We start from the raw sequence: 20009 nt of genomic DNA on the forward strand, positions 1-20009 counted from the left end.
GTGGCCCCAGTTGGCCTCCCCGGGCAAACTTCTCCCAAGAGGGCTAGTCATCCTCCAGCTTAAGCAAAATATGTATCCTTCTGTGGTTTTGAAGTTGACGCTGAGAAACTTGACATTTACAATGATGCAAGCTTTCAAAGCAGGTTCCAGGAATTAAAGTTATTCTTAATCAAATTAGCCCTTGAAATGATCCGGAAGCTCTGGTTTCTAGCAGCTGGCATATGGTCCATCCACATTCCCAAATCGGCATGAGGTATTTCACACACATCCCGGCAGTGTCCCCCATCACTTGTCCAAAGGCCATATTCCTGCCTCCCCAAAGCCTTAGGACAAAGCCACAGACAAAGGTAGGGAACAAGACTCCTGCATGGTGAGGAAAACAGCTCAGGGCTCTGCGATTTAATTTGTACGACAGGCGAGGACTTGCCCAATAAATGTGCATAAAGTAAGACATGGAGTCAACAGTGAGAGGTGAGAATTGACAACAGAAGAACAAACAGAAGGAGTATTAAAAAACACCAATGGAAAAAAAAAAAAAACACCAATGGTCTGGGCCTATTTAGGGTGGAGATAAATAGCGTTACTCATGTAGCCCTCGGGTTGGAATTACCACTGCCATCCTCAGTCTTGAGGACACTAAGACATAATATCAAGAAAAGAAGGAAGGTGGAGCCTATGTGATTAGGGGCTGACTGCTCATTGCTGGCTGCCCTGGGTGCTGGGGAACAAGAGGGAGAAAGCACCCAGCACTCCAGAGGTTCAGGTGGGCACACAGATGGGTTTTGGTGAGTGGGTGGGGATAGATTCCATGAATGAGGGAACCCAGTGCAGGTCCCTCATACGTCTGGGAAAGATTCCAGGAGAAGCTCTGCAGAAGGACAGCTGAGTAGAAGGGGGACAAAAGGACCTGGCTGCTTTCATCTGCAGGAAGCATCAGGATCTGGAGCAGGGCACAGTGGGGAGGGGTAGGCGGGAGAGGCAGGGCCAGCTGTGATGCTCTGCACAGCTAACCAAGCATTCACAACTGTTCTCAGAGCAAGCCAGGGAGAGACATAGTGTGATTTACATTTTGGAAAGGTGATTCTGGCTGAAAGCATCGGGGTGAGGTAAAGAGAGGGGCAAAACCAGATTTCCTCAGTGGTTGGCAATAAAGCTAGGGAGGGTGTGCATGAAGGCAGTGGAGATGGAAGGAGATGACAGGATCATCTCATTTAACCCTCCCCGCACCCCCAGAGGTCAGAATCATCGCTCTTTGTGAGGAGGCCGGCTCTTGGCACTGTCAAGGTCATAGTAAGTAATGCCATCTGGATCTGAACCCAGCTCTGACTTCCAACTCAAAGTTTGTTCCGGGCCACCAGAGTCATCCTTCAGTCAATGTCTTCAAGATAAATGATGTTCAACACAATTGTAAAAGCCCAATTCCAGCCACTGGGAGCATGGACTCCTGGAGAAGCCCCATCTATCCCTGGGGACACCAGAGCAGTGGGGTGGTCCCCCACAAGACCCATGGCTGACTCAGAGACTTATGGAAAGAGCCTTTGAGAGAGGACAGTGTGGGTGGCCTTTGTGGAGAGCACACACCCAGGATCTGCTCCCTTGGGCAAGGGGCACCTACTCACATCAGACCCACGTACGGTCTCCAGGGGAAAAGAATAGAGTATTTCTCTCTCTCTCTCTCTCTCCTTTGCGTGCTTGCTCTCTCTCACACACAGTCTTTGAAAATGTAAAGAGCAAGGGGAAAATGTCTATTTGCACCATCTGGCTTGTTCTTTAAATAGCTCATTCCAAGAAAGAAATATGTTCTCCTTGCCTTAATTTATGTTTCTACCTTTTTCTTCCAATAAGCCTACAGAAGGGAAGGGGAGGGTGGCTGTACGGGGGTGCAGTTCTGATGCCTTGCAAGGATTCGGCCACGGCTTTGGTATGCTGCTGCCTACACAGCAGTATTTAACCCAATTACAGGATAATAAGGGCTCAGACAAATTATCTGCAAATAGATATGTCTATATGTAAACCCTCATATTTGGAACATGCATCTGGAGCCAAAGAAAAGTTAAGTGCTTAGCCAGCGAGGGACTGAGCTCACAGCTTTTTTTCCCCCTAACCCTGTGTGTGGAGATATTTGAGCTAGATAAATAAGAAATCCCAGGTACAGACTAGATGGTCCTGCTTTGAAGCTGTCCAGATGAACGGTTTGGTTCTGGAACTATGCCCATCTACGGTCTATACCTGCCCAGTGACCCACGGGGCCCTGAGGGCTTCTTCCAGATTGGCCCAGAGTGGCCCTCACAGCAACTGCAGCCCCTTGGGCCAGTGCACAGCCCCCCTGTGCCTTTTCCCTCCCAAAGCAGCAGGCATGGAGCTCTCTAGAGGAATGCTCACAGGTTGGCCCAAATGTAAGTGCTTCAGGCCTCATAAGCAAAGGCAGGAGGTGGGGCTGGGAGGCCATGAGATCTGAAGCTAGTGTCTTATGGTTCTAAATCACCAGCCAGGGGCGCCTGGCTGGCTCAGTGGTTGAGCATCTGCCTTCTGCTCAGGCCGTGGTCCTGGGGTCCTGCGGTCCTGGGATTGAGTCCCGCATCGGGCTCCCCACAGGGAGCCTGCTTCTCCCTCTGCCTGTGTCTCTGCCTCTTTCTCATGAATAAATAAATAAAATCTTAAAAAAATCACCAACCAATGCTGACAGGGTTTTACATTTTCACTTACAGCAGAGCAGACAACTGAGACCCAGAGAGAAGGGACTTGCTAAGCAAAACCCTGTTGGCATGTGGCGGAGCCCAGAAAGAACCCAGGGGCCCTGGCCCCAGCACAGGGGCCTCTGAGGAGCCAGTGCTGCCCTCATAACGAGGCCAGGGACGGGCAGGGAGGGGAAAGAAACGATTCTCGGCAACAGGACTCTTCTCTGAGAATACAGTTTTATTTTTTTTTCTTATTTTTTTTAAATTTTTATTTATTTATGATAGTCACACACACACACACACACACACACACACACACACACACACACAGAGAGGGAGAGACACAGGCAGAGGGAGAAGCAGGCTCCATGCACCGGGAGCCCGACGTGGGATTCGATCACGGGTCTCCAGGATCGCGCCCCGGGCCAAAGGCAGGCGCCAAACTGCTGCGCCTCCCAGGGATCCCGAGAATACAGTTTTAAAAGAGAAACTGGAATTCATTTTCTTTTTGTACTTAATAGTTTACACCTAGAGAGGAAAAAAAAACAACCTTTAAAGTATGAGGTATACAATGTGCGCAATAAAAGTACAGATCACATGATGCAGAACTCCTTCGTTGCCAGTGTGGGGGTGCCTGTGCATGTGTGTGCTTGTGCGTGTGCTCACGGGAACATGATCGGTTCCAGCTTGGGGGGGCGCCCCTCTTCTGTGCGGCACGACCGACGCCTGGGAGCGCCTGTCTCCATCTGCCCCCCTGCGGCTTCTGGGTCTGCGCTTTCTCCATCATGATGCTCTGCATCACCTTACAACTGCTTTCCTGAGAAAAGGTGTTCACTCTTCTCTTTGGGCCGATGGACACCAGCCCACGTTGAGGCCTCAGAAAATAATTTTGGTTCCCAGCAAGAAAGAGGTGGTCCAACTGCAACAGCTCTCCCAGCGGCTGGGGGACAGGGGGCTCCCCAGTGAGGCCTGCTAAAGGCACCTTTGAAGACAGGTTCCCCGCCCCCCACCCCCGGCATTTCCAGGAACATCTTCAATCAGTTTGAACATCTGCACGGCTCGAGGATGGTCGTGGCAGGGTCCAGGGGCAGCCTGTTGGAGGTGAGGGATGGAGGGGGGGCAGTGGGGCGGAGAGTCTAGAACAAGCCCAGAGGCCCGACCTCCAAAGTTCCCTGTTCCAAGATGCCCCTGGTCTGCCCAGGCCTGCTCCTGCCTGCTTCTACCACCTGTTTTTAGTACCAGGCTTTTTGATTCGTTTCAGTTCCCGAAGAGCAGGGGGCAGCTGAGCAGGGAGCAGGGCAGGCAACAGTGGAAAGACCAGGGTGTTGTTTTTGTAGACAGGAGGCCTGGTTTTCGTCGGGCGTGAGGAGATACCCAGGTGGTTTTTCTGCAGCCCCTCGTGCAGGCCTGGCCTGCTGGAATGGATTTCAATTCTCCTTTGCCAAACTACACTTTCAAGAGGTGTCGGATATCGAAAACCTCTCCCCCGAGCCAAAGCAAGCATTTGGGGGAGGAGAGGTCCAGAGGGGCGAGGGACGGTCGGAGAAGATGCTGGTTAAAAAAAGAAGGCAGGAGCAGTAAGAAAAGTTCTTTCACGTGGCGTTCCAATTTGGCTGTTGCTTTTTCAAATAATTGGTTAAAAACCGTGCATCAAGCCAGGTAAGTCTGTTCTGCATTGCAAAGGAGCCGGGGCAGAGACTATTCTTGGCACGGGGGTGGGAGGTGGGGGTGGTGCTTAGGGGAACAGAGCTTTGTGGGGCGAGGGAAGGGGCTGTGTCGGGTGACCAAAAGTGACCTGTCCCTTAAGAGACACCCAGAGGGAGAGAAAGAGTGACAAGAAAGGATGGGAAGAGGGTATTGGGAGGGAGGGAGGGCCAGTAAGGAAAGACAAGAGGAGAAGGGGGGAAGGCAAGCATGGGGCAGGGCTCAGGGCCCCACTGGTTTCTGCCATGAGGGTCTCCTGTCTGGGCCCCCAAGTATCAATGGCTGTGTTGACCCGCTGCCCCTTCTATAGGGTTCAGAATTCTCCTCTCTAATGACTCATGAAAGCATAAAATTAAGACATTCTGGGAAGCCAAAAGAATCTGGTTGAAAATGTGTGTTTGGGGAATGGAAGGCATTAGAAGAATGCTCATGTCTGGACGATCCTGTTGTTTTCTTCCCCTGTTTTCTCTTCAAATTAATGAATGAGTCACGGTCGTCTTTAGGCCTGTAAAACGCTCCAGAAGGGGAATCAGGCAGGGCTGGGGAATCTGACAATCTCATTTTCTCTGGCTTTTTGGACTGTTCAGACTTGTTGCTGTTTTTCTCTTCCTCTTTCTGTCTCCAGAGAAAGGCCCTTTCCCATCAATAAGGACCACAAGTTTGAGTCCCTTTCTCCTCCTTCCTCCCTCTGAAGCCCGAGACTGCCCACCTTGAATAAAATCCAGCCAAATTAGGAGGATATGCAGGCCGGTTTCCTGGACCTTTGCACAGGACTGGATCTGGGAGGCTGGCTCAACCTCACACCTGCCTGGAGCAGGTCTAGGGGGGCTCTGACCTCTCACCTCACATGCATACCCCAGTGTCTGCCTTCGGTCAGCTCCCAGCCCACCACCATACCCTTAGGGTGGGGAGAATTAGCCCAACTATCAGAGGGTTAAAGAATAGTCCTTTAGCTTCTGGAAAGCCCAGAAGACCTCCATTTTGCTTTTGGTGCCTGCCCTCTTGTGTCCGTCCAGTACTTGATGGCCCATCCCATCTGGGCCCAGTGTCCAGTCCTCTCTCCAAGCCCGACCCCTTGCCCGCAGGCATCACCTAGCCACCAGGAGTTTCAAAAGTGGCCCACATTCCATACGTAATATTCCCTGAGGGAACCCCTTCTTTCCTCTACCCCAACAAAAACACCTCTTCCCCTAATGCTGTTATTAGGAATTACTTTGGTAACCAAAGGAGTGGAAGGAGGAGAAGGAGGAGGATCTGACATTTGAACAGCTCCATAGAGGACACCCCAATGGAGCTTTCCCAAAGCCCTGGGCGATTACTGCTGCCCAATGGAGAAATGACAGCCTGGATCTGCCCCCCTTCTGGTGCCCCTGATCTTGCTTATGGGCTTCTGTGGCTTCTCAGCTTCCCTGGAAAGAGAAGAGGGAGGGCGCCACACACTTGTTTTACCGACCACCTACAGTGTGTTCAGATGGCCTCACAGAGTCTGCTGAGATTTGCGGAGGTTACAAAGTGGCCCAAGGTCCCAGGCTCGGTCCTCACCTGGGCTCGGCAGCCTACAGGCCAGGAGCCACCTGCCTCGTGGGGCCTCAGAAGCATCTTCCCAAACTCAGACTCATTTTTCTTCTGCCAGAAGACAGAACTGGCGGCATCCACAGTCCACTGTCCTCAGATCCCCAGTCTCGGCCTTGGCACTGAAAGTGCATCTTAGCTTAAGGCCGGGCAGCCTCCTGTGCCCAGACCTATTGGGGAAGGATGTCAGGGGGGAGGCCTGGGGCCCCAAGCCCTAGCCCATTCCTCCCTGTCTCCCTATCCTAGCTGATGTCCAACATGTTTGAAGTTGTCATGCCAAAATTAGGTGAGGAACATGCGTGCCTTATTACCAAGCCACATGGCAACAACTCTATAAATGATTAAATATATATCAGATTCACTTCACTGTAAGTTTGATTTAATTACAACGCTGAAATTCTACATACATATGTTCTGTTTTTATAGGTTTTTGCTTGTTGAGTATGGTCATTTGCTCAAAATAAATTGAGGGAACACTGTTTATATACGCCAGCTTCAGAGCCAGGAGAGAAAAGCTGATGTTTATGCAAGATGTGATTATAAAATAATGACTGTGTTTTTTCAGCAAACAGACTAGGACTCCAAAGACATTCCACTGGAAAGCTCCATCCTATTCCAGGGAAGCTGCCATTGCTCAAGTACCTTGTGGCATCTCTTTTGGAATTGCCTTCAGAGTCCATTTGTGTGGGCCACATGGAAAAAAAATAAACCACTCCACCCCACCTCGTTATTGACCGAAAAATCCTATTACCCAGTTTGATTACTCACCTAATTCCCTGGGATTGGCCTCAAATGGCTTTAAAATGCTTCTAAATATCAGATCAACCCTCCAACGATGAGAACTAGCAACCTTTGAAGAACATTTTCAAGAATGCTGAGCAGACTCTGGGGGCAATTCCAAAAGAATGGAGATCCAGGTGGGGTTGGTGGATGAAGTCAGTGTTGAGCAGAGCCTTGAAAGACAGGAAAGCTCAGAGTAATGATAGGAACAATCTACACACCACCAAGTGCTTTTCCCACCTAGTCTCTCTTTGGAGTCTCCCAACAGGGCAGGCACAATGATGATCACCGGATGGCAGGGGAAGAATTTAAAGCCGAGGAAGGGGATCCCTGGGTGGCGCAGTGGTTTGGCGCCTGCCTTTGGCCCAGGGCGCGATCCTGGAGACCCGGGATCGAATCCCACATCAGGCTCCTGGTGCATGGAGCCCGCTTCTCCCTCTGCCTGTGTCTCTGCCTCTCTCTCTCTCTCTCTGTGACTATCATAAATAAATTTAAAAAAAATTAAAAAAAAATTAAAGCCGAGGAAGAATCATGGTGTCCTTGTCACACAGCTAGCAAATAAATAACAGAGTCGGTGAAGTCAAGGCTTTGTGCACCTGCATGCACCATGCCCACTGGCCTCCTGTGTCCCACAGTATTTCAGGAGGTAGAAGCCAGTAGCTGGGCTGCCTGGAGGAGAGGATTTCTATACAGGAGAAGTGAAAGGCCATGCTGAGGGAGTAGGTTGGGCTGGCTCTGGGAGGCCTTTGGAGAAGATTAAGGAGTACGGCAGAGACTGATGCTGTAGCTACCGGCAATACTCTTTCACCTGGACCTGGATGCCGACCCTGTAGGCTGGCTCACTGAACACCTTGTCCCAACTGTCCCTCCTGAAGGCTGACCGCCTGCAGCCAGAGTTCTGATGATGGCCTGGACATAACAAGTGGTGGTCCTACTTGACGTGTGGAACAATGTGAGGTGATGGCCAGGTATGGGGCCAACTGATCCCCTGGAGAAGGCATGTGTTTACTCTGCAACCATCCTGACTCGTCCCCAAGATCACAGGTGTGGAGTTGATGCTGAAACTGTCTCATGGCTTGGATGGAAGTTTCTCCAAGATGCATTGTTCCTGGCTTGGTTCCTTGGCCTTCCAAGAAATTTTACAAACTTCTCAGTAGTCTCCCTTTTCATGTAAACTAGCTAAAATGGATTCTATTGTCTGCAACTAAGACCAACGACACACTCTGGTCAATCTATCCTTTCATTCAATGCATAGATACCTTCTTCAAACAATGTATTTATTCAGCATCTACTGTGTGTCAGAATTTGTGCTGAAATGGGCATTTTTCTTCTGTAATACAACAACTGCCTTGTGACAGAATTATACCCACTCAGAGAGAGGTTAGGAAACAACTCGGGCCATGCAGCTAGATTTGGACAAGATTTTTAATTTTCCCACCACTCCCTGACCTAAAACTTCCAGGATATTTCTGAAAGAAAGATAAACTGGAGAAGGGACAAAAGGCGCATGTGTCTTTTAGAGAAAGGAAGTTTGGCATGCCGGTCTGGGGGTATTTTGAGGGGCCCTGGATCCACAACTTTTAGAATGATTAGATGCTGAGGTGCTGAGCGAGGTGCTGGAGACAGGCCGACTCAGGTCATTCTCCTGGGGAAGTCATTAGGTGCACCCTGTCCCTGGCTGTGCCTTGCTTTCCAGCAGTGATGGCTTCCGTGAAATGGAGACCAGAGTCCCGCAAACTGTCACCTATTTTCAAGATACTCGGATAGCTCACTGTTCACAGGATTGATTGAAAACTTATTTTTGTCACAGGAAAAAGCCCTTTGCATTTACACCATTCCCTCACTGTTGGGGATTCCAGGTTTTTACAGACGGAGTCTAGGGAAAGTGGGGTTATTTCCCCTCCCCTCGAGCTGCACCCAAGCTCTTCCCAGCACTCTTTGGACAAAAGGCTGAGGCAGGAGCAGTGGGAGCATTTTAATTCCAAAATTTTCCCTCTCCTTGAAGCAAGTGAATTCTTCCATTTAGTTCTCTGGAACAAGGATCTAGAAAACCCAGGGCTTGCTTCCTTGAATTAAGCAGCAAGGAAGTGAAAACATGGAAGGCAAAGATTTACCTCAACAGGAGCAGTGTTCTCACCCTGGGACCCTCACCCTCAGAGCAGGCAAGGGATTGGCCAGCAGCCAGAGGGGTGCTTCTGGTAGCCAGCTGGCCTGGGACAGCCCTTGGGAGGCTGCCTCCCTCATTCCTCAGCCCCCTCACTTCCTTACCTGCTTTAGTTCCTCAGCCCCTCGCTCCTTTGCCCCTTTGCCTCCTTTACCTCCCTAACCCTGCACTCTCTTATCCCTCGAACTCCTTCATTGCTTTGCCCTTTTTTCATCCTCCAGCCCCCATCCCCCACCACATCCCTACTCTCCTCATGTCTCCTACCCCCCTACTCTTTGGACCCTTCACCCACTCACCCTCCTCACCCCTCACCTGCTCACAGCCTGCTCCCAATGCTTTCCTGCACTTTCAGCCCACCATACAGCTACTTCTTTACTCCAGCTGCAAGCTTCTATTAGAAGCAGCTGGGTTCGGAGAAAACAAACTCAGGCCAACTTCGTGGGAGATTCTGGATGTGATAATTTCTACGGCAATTCATATAAAATTGAGCTCAAAAATGACTTGGACAGGAAGGAAATAATACATTAGCAAATGTAATTGAAATTCTAGGACTGCTTCAACCTTCAGGAGTGGTTTGATCAGGGCTACCGCTTCATTTCTTTGTGATGCTCTCTGCTCTATCAGTTTGGGTTGGTGGCTTGGCTTCATTGCAGTCTGAATTCCCAGATACTATCTGTTGCTAAACAGCAGCAACAGTTTCAGGCCTCATATCCACACACCACACTAAGCGCAAGAGAAAGGGAGCTCTCCGCCTCACTACCCCCACCTCCACCGTATTCTCCAGTTCACTCTGGTTGGGCTAGCCTGAGCCAATCACCATGGCCAGGAGAAGGTTGCTCACTGATTGGCTGGCTGGGTTCCTCCCCATCCTGGAACAACTCACTGTGGCAAAGAGGATGAGACTGTGCTGATTGGCTTATGGATCTGGGGGGAGGGATTAATTTCCTTAAACCAGCAATGGTGCCGCACTGCACTGTGGGACAGGAGTGGAAGGAGGGCTGGAAGGTTGTCGCATTGTCAACCTCCCCGGGAGCTGGTCTTTGGTCTTGGATACAGTCTGAGCCATGGTGCATCCTAGTAAGAGGATATGCTTCAGCTCCTGGCCGCCCCAATTTAGACTCGTGGTCTGCCACGCTCAGGTTGTAGAAGCTTTAATAAATTACTTAACCTCAATGAGCCTTAGTTTTCTCAGCTGTAAAATGAGCATAATTCTACCCGCCTTCCGGAGGAGTAATGTATGCAAGAGAGTCTGCATGATGCCTAGATATGGCAGGCAACTGATAGATGGTAGCAATAACTGTAATGTGAGAAGCCTTAAGCCCCCAGTGCAGGCAGGCTCTCTGTCCCTTGCTCACCCACCACTGCCCCCATACTGGGGGGAAGAAGCCCTTTGCACTGCATCTGAGCCAGAGGCCAAAACAAAGGCCTCGGGTGACCCAATGAGCCTCTTCTCTGACTCTCTGGAAGTAGGTGAGGCAGAGGCCCTGGAGATGTTGCTCATCACCATCCACAGCCCCAGGAGAGATTGTTCCAGATGATATACTCAGGACTCACAGGCACCAGGCTTTGAAAACCTTATTGTTTGCTTCTCCAAGCAAGATTCTGGGAAGACATAATGACAGTCTTGACCCTGGGCATTCAGAGCTTCAGGGGATGAGATGGGCTTTGGAGTCAGACAGCTCTGGTTCAAAGTGTAACCAATTAGGAGCTGTGTGGTTTGCCCCTCTGAGGAATGATTTCCTCATCTGTAATAAGAAAATAATAATGGGACTAATTTCAAGAGTTTGTTGTGAAGATTGAGTATAATAAAGCCTGCATTCAGCCTAAGACTGTGTTAAGGAGTAGAAGCTTATAGATAAATGCTATTATTATCATGATCAAATGCCTACAAAATATTTGTGTTTGAAGAATCTCTTTTTATTACATTTCTAATATTCTAGGGTCTTTTTGATTGTGCCAGGGGTTCACTAAAATTAATAGGATGCTCATGTTATCCTCTCAGTTAAAGTTGCACCAACATATTCAACCAGTATTTACTGAGCACCTCCCAAGTGCCAGGTACTCTGCCAGGAGCTGCAAATGGGCTATGGTGTGTGATTGTACAGGTTGTGCACTGCACAATTCCAGGTGTCCAGTAATGTCTTAATCTATGTAAATGACCCCCATCCCCTGGAATTATACAGTACACAGCCTCCATGACCACATGAAGTGCTCTACTTGCTCTCTACTCAAACCATCCCACTATCGTATAACTGAAAACTTGGATTTGTGTGATGCAGAAGTAGAATGATGAGATTTTTATCAAAGGAGAGCTGGGGCAAGGGCCAAACCACACACAACCTTATTGGCTGGGTTGAAGATTTGGATTTTTATTCTTGAAGTAATGAGAAGCCATTGGTGGACTTTCAAAGGGGAGCAATATGAACAGGTTTGCATTTTTAAAATATATCCTTTGGCAACTCTGTAGGGAATGGATTATAGGGGGGGAGTACGGAAGCAGGGCACCCTCCATGCGACTTTTATGGGAAAAGAAAGCTCATGGCTTGACCTAGGGTGGCAGGAAAAAACCAAGAGGAACAAATTCAAGAGTTAACAAGTGCTGGGATGGAGAGAGGAAGGACTGAATGGCCACTGCTGAGTTTTCTGAGGGAAGGAAGCTCATGTTTGCTCAGACTTCGTAATGAAATCTGCAAAGGCCTTTATGATGATCCTTCTATTTCCAAGCACTTGGACTCTTAGAGTTTCCACAGCAGCTTCAACAGTTGAGCTCTAAAGGGCAAGGAGACGAAGTGGGATGGAAAAAGAGGTTCAGGGACAGAACCCCAGCTCAACAGTCCTGCTCAGAAAGATACTGTGATCTCAGTGGGACCAGGGCATTGCTTTTGTCATGAGCCGTGCTGGGAGCCTCAAAACAGAGAAGTGATCCTCACCCCCAGGGGACAGCAAACCCAGCATTCCCCAAAAGAAGGAGCTTTTATGGAAACCTGCCAGAGACACTGGAAAGATGAGTCAATCCCAGGCACCAGAAGTCTGGACGGATTGAACCAGCCTTAGAAGTTTACCTGTTGAAACACCTATTATTAGACTTCTCAACTGCCTTAATTCAACCCACAGAGGCGCACCCTCCCGGTATGCAAATCTCTTTTCCACCCTTCTCATTGGAGCCATTAATCACTCACATCTCCTGGCTCCCAGTTGTAGTCTTGCTGCACAGAAATTACCAGGGTGGACTTGGCACCTCCACGGGCAAAGGTCCCACCCAGTGCCAACTGCTCTGCTTCTCTACCACCAGGTTCAACAGTGACCACAGCCCTGGACCCAGGCAGGTTGTCCTTCTCCTGGAGGATCACTGGACCTCAAAGCCCCTCTCTTTCCAAAGCTTGATTATGAAAACATAGACCCAAGCCTAAGAGTTGGGCTCAGTGGTGGGGGACATGCTGGGGGCTAGATAACCCAATGAATGATATTTCCAAAAGGGCCTGCCCTCTGACATCTCTGGAAAAACAAACAAAAGCTCCAACAGGTCAAAGCCAAGTTTTACCAACAAGTTTGATATCTAAAAAAAAAAAAAAAAAAAAAGACAGTAAAATGTAGGCTTTCCATTGGAACATTCCAAAGCATTTGTCTTTTATTGTGTGCTGTTTCCCTGTTCATTCGTTCAGAAAGTGTGAACTGGGCACTAAGTATGTGCTAGGCGGTGTGTGGGACAGTGAGGAAGACTAGGAGAGTAGGATTTCTACCTACAGGGAGTTTACATTCTAGTGTGCTGACACCATACAGCCCCTCTCTGCCCAAGGTCTGAGAACTTGTGACTGCTAACCAGATGTGGCCCTGTCACTGTTCCCAGCTGTGAGAAAAGGTGCATTTTTCTGTTTTAAATAATCAGTACAGGGCAGCCCGGGTGGCTCAGGGGTTTAGAGCTGCCTTCAACCCAGGGCCTGATCCTGAAGACCCTGGATCAAGTCCCATGTCGGGCTCCCTGCATGGAGCCTGCTTCTCTCTCTGCCTATGTCTCTGTCTCTTTCTTTCTCTCTCTCTCATGAATAAATAAATAAAATCTTTAAGAATCAATCAATAAATAACCAGTACAGCGCCTGAATGTAATGACAGCCACCCAGTAGGAACATGGGATATTCTCATAATATCAGGCAAAGAAGATAACAACCATGAGCTCAAGCCCCTGTGGCCAGGATTCTAGAAAGATTCTTAAGGTAAGGCCATTGCCAATACCTCAAGAAGCAAGTAGTAACAAAAACAAACAAACAAAAAACCCAAACAAACAAACAAAAAAAACAACAACACTTGAGCTTCACTCGTCCTTTCAATCCTCATAACCATTACATGAGATGGACACCATGATTTCTCTACAGATGAGGATGTTGAGAGAGAGAGAGAGAAGTTAACCAGCTTGCCTGGTGAGCACCACACAGCCAGCAGTTCCTGAGGGGCCCAGCTCCAGAGTCTGTGCCCTAACCATTGCACCACACGTCCTCTCCAGTGAGTGTCTCCTGGAGAGAAGTCTGATTCACTAGGAGCAAGTGTGTAGGTACATCCATGTTGCCTTCCTTGACTGGGTTCCAGGACAAGCACATGAGAAAAAAACAGGGGAGACATATTTGGACAGGATCGGCAACTCACCCACATGCTAACACAATCAGGCAGGAGAGTGATGGTTGAACAACTGAGGTACAGTGGCTGGCTGGCTGAGTGTTACCCTGGTGGGCACTTTCTAGAGGAGAATCACATTTTCAGAATGTTGGAATTAAGTGTTCAGACAAAGCTGCCCTCACTCAGCCTCATCCTATTGATCATTTTCAGGGGCAACTTGGATGGATGGTGAGCAGCTGTGCCTCTAAGCCTGCAGAGGGGGCTGGCGGGCCAGCAGGGGCCACTTGGAGCTCTGTCTTTCAAGGTGGAGGTCTCCGTGGAGGAGGAGGAGAGGGGGCGGTTAGAGGCTCTGATGGATGGGATGACTTCCAGGAAACAAAAACAGTAGCCGCGTAGCAGAAGGAGCACTTATTGGCAGGGAGGCCCTGGCTGGATCAGGTAGAGATGCAGGTTTGTGGTCTCCTGTCCCAGTGATACACACCCTGGAGCCTTGGGTTCAAATCCCATAAGACCCTGGCTGAGTCAGCCTGAGAGGGTTCCTCGTTCAGCCTGCTGGCAATTTCCTGAGACTGGATCCCTCAGGTGTGAGATGTGCAAGCAGACGCAGAGGAGGGCCAGGAGTCAGGTCTCTTGGCCTGGTCCCCACTGTCACCCCCGACTCCTGGGAATGTCTGGGGTCTCCCATTCAATCCACTCCCGGACCTCAGTGAGAAGACATCCCTGTCACTGTCATTCATAGATGAGTGGAAATTAGTTTCTTGGTTCCCAGGCCAAGGACCAAGATAAACAGAACAGAGATTAGGTAGTGTTTTTTTTTGTTGTTGCTGTTTGTTTGTTTTTCCTCAGGGGAGAGGATAAGGAAGCAGCCAGGACACAGGCTACCAGCCAGGGCCTGGCATAACCGGGTGGGAGGATGTATCAGTTCCCATTGCTGCCTACTTGGTGGCTTGAACAACTCTGTTCATTATCTCTGATTCTGGAAGTCAGAAGTGTGGCCCAGCATGGCTCAGCTTTGGACCTCATGAGGCCAAAGTCGAGGTGTCCAGCGGTCTAGGCTCTTATCTGGGTGCTCAGGGAAGGTTCCCCTCCAAGATCATTCAGGTTGTCAGCAGAATCCAGTGCCTCACTGGACGTCAGCCAGGAGTCTCCTCATTGCTGTGCCCCTCTGCCTTCCAGTGGTAAAAGTGGGTCAAGTGCTTTTCATGCTTCAAATATTTCTACCTTCCATCTAAATAAACCCCCACCTGCTTCACCGCTGTCCCCAGGGCCTGCCCTGCTGAGTGTCACAATCCAGACTGGTGATGTTATGTGCCATAAACACATAATTCCCTTTTGTCAGTTGATGCTGCTCAAATGCACTGGTATTTCTACCTCAAATAATATATGTGGCAGAGTCAATATATTGGTTTGCCCACACACAGGCTAACACAAATGACTGCAACACTGGAAAATAGAAAGTAGCCGTGTATTTTTGTGTAAGTGGCAAGCGTTTAGTTTTTTTAGTTTTCTTTGATCGTATTTGTTGACCTACAGCTGGAATTCCATGTACTGCCTAAAAAAGGTCCCAAAGGTAAAGGATAGTGCTCGCTTCGGCAGCACATATACCAAAAGATAAAGGACAGAGAAGAGGTAGTAACTGATCACAGCATCATTCCCTACCCTACATACACACATGCATGCACATATGCACACACAAACATGCAAACACACACACTTTTGCACATGTAAGCACACAAGTGCACAGGGACAAACTTATACACACATGCACTTACACTTGTGCACCCTGGGTGTCTAAGTGGTACTATTCCTGGACTGTAACACCAGCTGAAGAGTTGCCATGGTAATTGTCCCATGGAACACTAGTCCAGTGGTGCAATAGTCCCCCAAACAAAATCGTATGCCTTCATTCATGCAGTAACCGTGAGTATGTCTTTGGGCCTGAGGGGCCGACTCACAATGTGGCAGAGGAGACAGACAAAACACTGTGAGGAGGAGGAGGAGGACAGCAGGAGTCAGAAGAAGGTGCGTGGGCCCCCACTCCGGAGAACCGAGGAATGTCCTCAATTCTCTCTGGACTGCTGCAGGGTCTCTAGGTGGCTTGCCCATGTTCCATGTGGCTGTCAGGGGCTCCAGCCACCCTCTTTACAAGCACCTTTCCCTGCCTAGCGTCTCACTGGAACTGTGCTGTCCCCTCCACCCCTGCATGCCCAGTCATGTCTCCACTTCCAAAGTGGGGGCCAGTTGCCATCTCATTTCTGCAAGAGATAGGGGCTCACACACCAAGCTCCCTGCTCCCCTCTCTTTTTTTCCTGTCCATTTCTTCACTGGCCCAGCCATCCCTGGTCTGCACTACATATGACTCACTGTTTCAGAGAGAAGGAGACTGCGGTGGAGCTGCCTTATGCCCAGCCTCCCCCAGGCTTCTCCTCATTCCCTTCATTCTCTCAAGGAGAAGTGAAGGCTCCATCCAGTTCTAGCCCCTGACTATCCAGAGTGGCCCTTGATGCCAACCAGGCATCAAGAGGAAGGATCTCCTAGGTGATGGAGTCATTTGATTCTACTTAATGGGATGTGGTGGTTATGAAAGATCTTGGCTATACATTATAGTTCATCTGAGTTTTAAAAAGTTTAACCCATAAAGACACTTAATTATCTTGCAGAACAAGAAGCCCAGAGAGGTGGTCCCAGAGTGTAGTGCACCAATGATGTCATTGAGATCCAGTCTTTTTCCTGGCATCCCACTCTGCTATCCTGACCCTGGTTGCACTGGGTTTCCTCATTGTCACAAGATGGTAGCCATAGCTCAAGACATCACATCTTCAAACAATAGCATTCAAGCTAGATAGAAGGGTGTGATGCCTTCTTTTCACATGGCTTTCGTTTCAGATCTGAGGCAGTCTCAGATCTCCTATCAAGCCAAAACAACCAAGGCTGATTGCTATAGTGCACAGCTTAGCCTTTCCTTGGACATTTTGTTCCCATATAAAGAAAGTTCAGAGGCAAGCTTTGGATAAGTCCAACTTATCTGCCAAGGAGCATCCAAGGAGCGTCTCTTTCCTATCTGTTCTCACCAGCCACTCCCATCCTTTTGCCTCTCACATTCATATCTCCATGATCCCTTTATGGCCATGTTTCTATTTGGCACCCCTGAAAGTCTACTAATGTCATGCAATGGATCAGCAGCCCCAGAGGTGGGAGTCAAAGAGACCCTGCTAAATATAAAAAGGATGTTTGTGGTTCCTCCATTTCTTCTTTCATTTTTGCCTTCATTTAACAATTACACAGTGGCATTGCCCTTGGAATAAACAGACACAGCCCTGCCTTCCTGAAGCTTATAATCTAGCAGGGAGGTGGACAGTAACAAAATCCCACAAATGTATCATCATGCTTCATGATAGACGCTATGCTGGACAATCATGCGAGAGTTCTGAGAGCCTCTGACTTGTTCTGGGGTGGGGTGGGGGAGTGGTAAAAACAGGCCAGGAGGTAGGAGTGGGCCAGGCAAGTGGGAAGACCACAGGCAGTGGTGTGCTGCAGCTGGCTCACCCTGTGCACATCTAGAGCCTCTCGTGCACATCTTGTTTCAACTGTTTCAGTGGTTTCATATCATATGGCTTGAAACAAGCTATAGTGGGTGTATTTACACTGTAGAAATTGGCAACCACTACAAATGAGGGCTTCGTTCCCTTGGAGAGCCAGAAACACTTGCCAGCATGCCACTGGGAAGACGGGTGACTTCTGAGATAATGCAAAGATCAGGTGCACAGTCATGATGTGTGAAGCCCTTTCTTCACACCTGTGCAGACAACGTACAAATCCTCACCTGACAGATGCAGCGTTGAACAGTTTTAGACTCCTCCACAGTTAAGGCTGTGGGGCGGAGTGCATTGAGGTCTGGTGAGAAAGAGCGAGCCAGCATTTAATGCTGATCAGCATGACGATAGCACCAACTCTTCCTGGAGGGTGTCCTCAGAACTCACAGCTCTCCTTCAAATGCAATCACACAGTTTCCCCAAGTGCATCCCAGGTCACTCTCTTCTTTAGATCAACTGCTTAAAGTAAAGCAAATCGAATTCCTTCCCTACTCAACCTTCATCCCTGCTCCTTGTTCTCCTGCTCCCCAGATCCTTCCTCCTTCTGTGACTAGTTCACATCTTCTCAGAATACAGGCTACTCATGTCTCCACAACTCGGTATATTGTATCTCTAATATTCCCTTTAAAACCCACTTCCACCAGGAAACCTTCCTTGACTGCCCCAACTCCATTTTGATGCCCTACTGTTGGGTGTACCTTAGCGGCTGTGCTTTTCATTTTTCACCTGTGGGGTTGGTTGCTTTGTAACCAGCCTCAGGTTGATTCACAGATGTGCAATCAGACTTGCCAATAGAGAATAAAACTCAAGGCCAGAGAGTACATCTCAGTATTATTATTATTATTATTATTATTATTATTAATCTCCTTAAAAAGGCTAAGAACAGGCTGGGGACTTGGAGAGTGACCCAACTGGCTGGTCAATTACTGTACAGATGTAACAGTGAGGAAGTGGGAGAGCAGGTGGTATAAGCCTGCTTTTTTACCTTCTTGTCCAGAGTGAGACAGGTAGGGCTGTTCAACTAAATGTCAAGCACAGGCTTCCCAGCCTCTCTGATGACAGCTGTGTGACCTTGGGCCTACTATTCTGATCTCCCTCTGAGGCTTGCGCTTTCTCATCCCCAAACTGAGGACAACAAACCCACCTCTGGGTGGAGTGTGACAGTTAAATCAGATAGCACACGTGACCCACACGTGGCAGGGCACACAGCATGGCAGACAGGCTGTGACTTTGGCCCTGACACAAGGGTCCAAGGGGGTCTGTTTCCTTGAACCCATAAGATGCTATATTGTTTATTCTTGGACTTCATATGTTTTGTTTATTATTTTCCCAACATGTAGACCAGGCCCTGCACATATTTGCTTGTATTATTTGTTGAATAGAGATAGCAGTTGTGGTGTACCCACAATAGCTGGTGGGGCTCAGTTTTGTATTTTCATATGAAAGGGGAGATTTTCGGTAGCTTTCCGCACTCTCCTGCTCTGCCTGCAGGTAGCATATCCAACTGGGTCCCATCATCCATCCTCCCCGTCCTCCCCGCTGGCTCGCTTTGCCTCCCCACTAGCTGAGAGGGCTGTTGCGCCCCAACACTGCTGAGTCTGTACAGCCCCCACTGTGACAGCTGCTCTCTTAAGTTTATGCAAATTCTCTGACCTGCTCCCTAATCTCAGTGCTGTGGTTGCAGGGTCACCCTATGTTTTTGCTGAAGATCAACTCCTGACAACTCCAAATTTTCTCAAGTGGAATCCAAATGCCATCAGCTGAGGGGGCTCATGAAGACAGTGGCTGCAGGATCCCACTCAGAGCTTTGGCTCTTTCCTCTAGTAGAGGCTCACCCCCACCCCACGGACATAACCCAGAGGCCTGCGGTGTTGAAGGGGCTCCCTCTCCTTTTATTTTTTTTGGCTCAACTCAGGTATGTATCAGCCAATATCTAGGTTGCAGAGGGCCAGTTTGGGCCAGCAGACCTGGATCCATTCGAGGTCCCCCAAACTACCTCATTTCCTCAGTAGGGGAGCCATCAGTGGAGCTAGACCCGTTGCTCGCCAACTCCATGACAGCATCCTTGGTGGTGAGTGCAGCTCTGTCCACCCTGAGGAGATGCCTGCCAGGAGCTCCTTGGCCGGAAGCCAGTGACCTCCCACCCTCAGCCTCAGGATTCACTGTGGATCTCGGCTTCTCTCTCCACGGGACAGCTGTCACCTTCTCTGCCCCTGAACAGCTGGCTCTGAGGACAGAAGCCAGGGCACCCGTCCCAGGCTCCTGTGTGTCACTTCCTACATCTCCTTCACTTTCTTGTTTTTCCTTCTGTCTCCATGTCCTGTCCTCCCTCGCTCCTTCCTGCTCTCTGGCTTCGAGGCTGTACCCCAGCCATACCTCAGAATTGTGACCCGGTGACCATGTAACTGAGGTGAACTCTGGTCAGTTGTGACATCACCCTCTAAAAACCTCCTTGGCTTCCCTGACAAGTTCACATCCGCTTTAGGGTTTGGCTCTGAAGCCACTGGGCTTCCTTACTCCATATTACCTAAGAGGAGCTGCTCATGCTCTGAGGACCTCCCCAGCCGCTGACGTCGACTGTAGTTCAGGTAACGACCATTCCACTGTTCTGAGGGACAGGACAGGGGCCCGTGATGCTTTTGGCTCCTTGGAACCCTTCTGCAGAAATCCCTGCAGCCACCAGTCGAGTGTTTCTCAAGCCCCCTTTAAACATGCTCATATTTTCAAAACATAGAAAGCAGCAGTGAACTACAGCTGCTCTTGGGCCACATCAGGAGGAAAGAAGCAGAGCCCACCTGCTCCTTGCCACTCACATCCCTGCTGTCAACAGGGCCTGATTTTCTGCCAGGAGCAGCTCATCGCTCTCCAAATAATGTTTCATACTGTTGGGTTCTTGAGTGCTAAGATTTG

General features: G+C 49.3%; 1 long non-coding RNA gene across 2 annotated transcripts; it reads right to left on the minus strand.

Annotated features, from left to right (window-relative positions):
- Positions 1–2970: 2970 nt before the first annotated feature.
- Positions 2971–19483, minus strand: LOC112641673 (uncharacterized). 2 transcript variants are annotated; one of them, XR_004804103.2, is made up of 4 exons: positions 19096–19483; positions 17330–17493; positions 6723–6907; positions 2971–3206 (listed from the first exon to the last, which is right to left on the minus strand). It is a non-coding gene; the product is annotated as an uncharacterized LOC112641673 (long non-coding RNA). The 2 variants fall into 2 exon arrangements; XR_003124755.3 differs by having other exon boundaries at positions 17330–17555.
- Between the last annotated feature and the right edge of the window lie 526 nt (positions 19484–20009).

This window comes from Canis lupus, chromosome 12 (assembly GCF_003254725.2).
Source record: "Canis lupus dingo isolate Sandy chromosome 12, ASM325472v2, whole genome shotgun sequence".
NCBI lineage: Eukaryota > Metazoa > Chordata > Mammalia > Carnivora > Canidae > Canis > Canis lupus.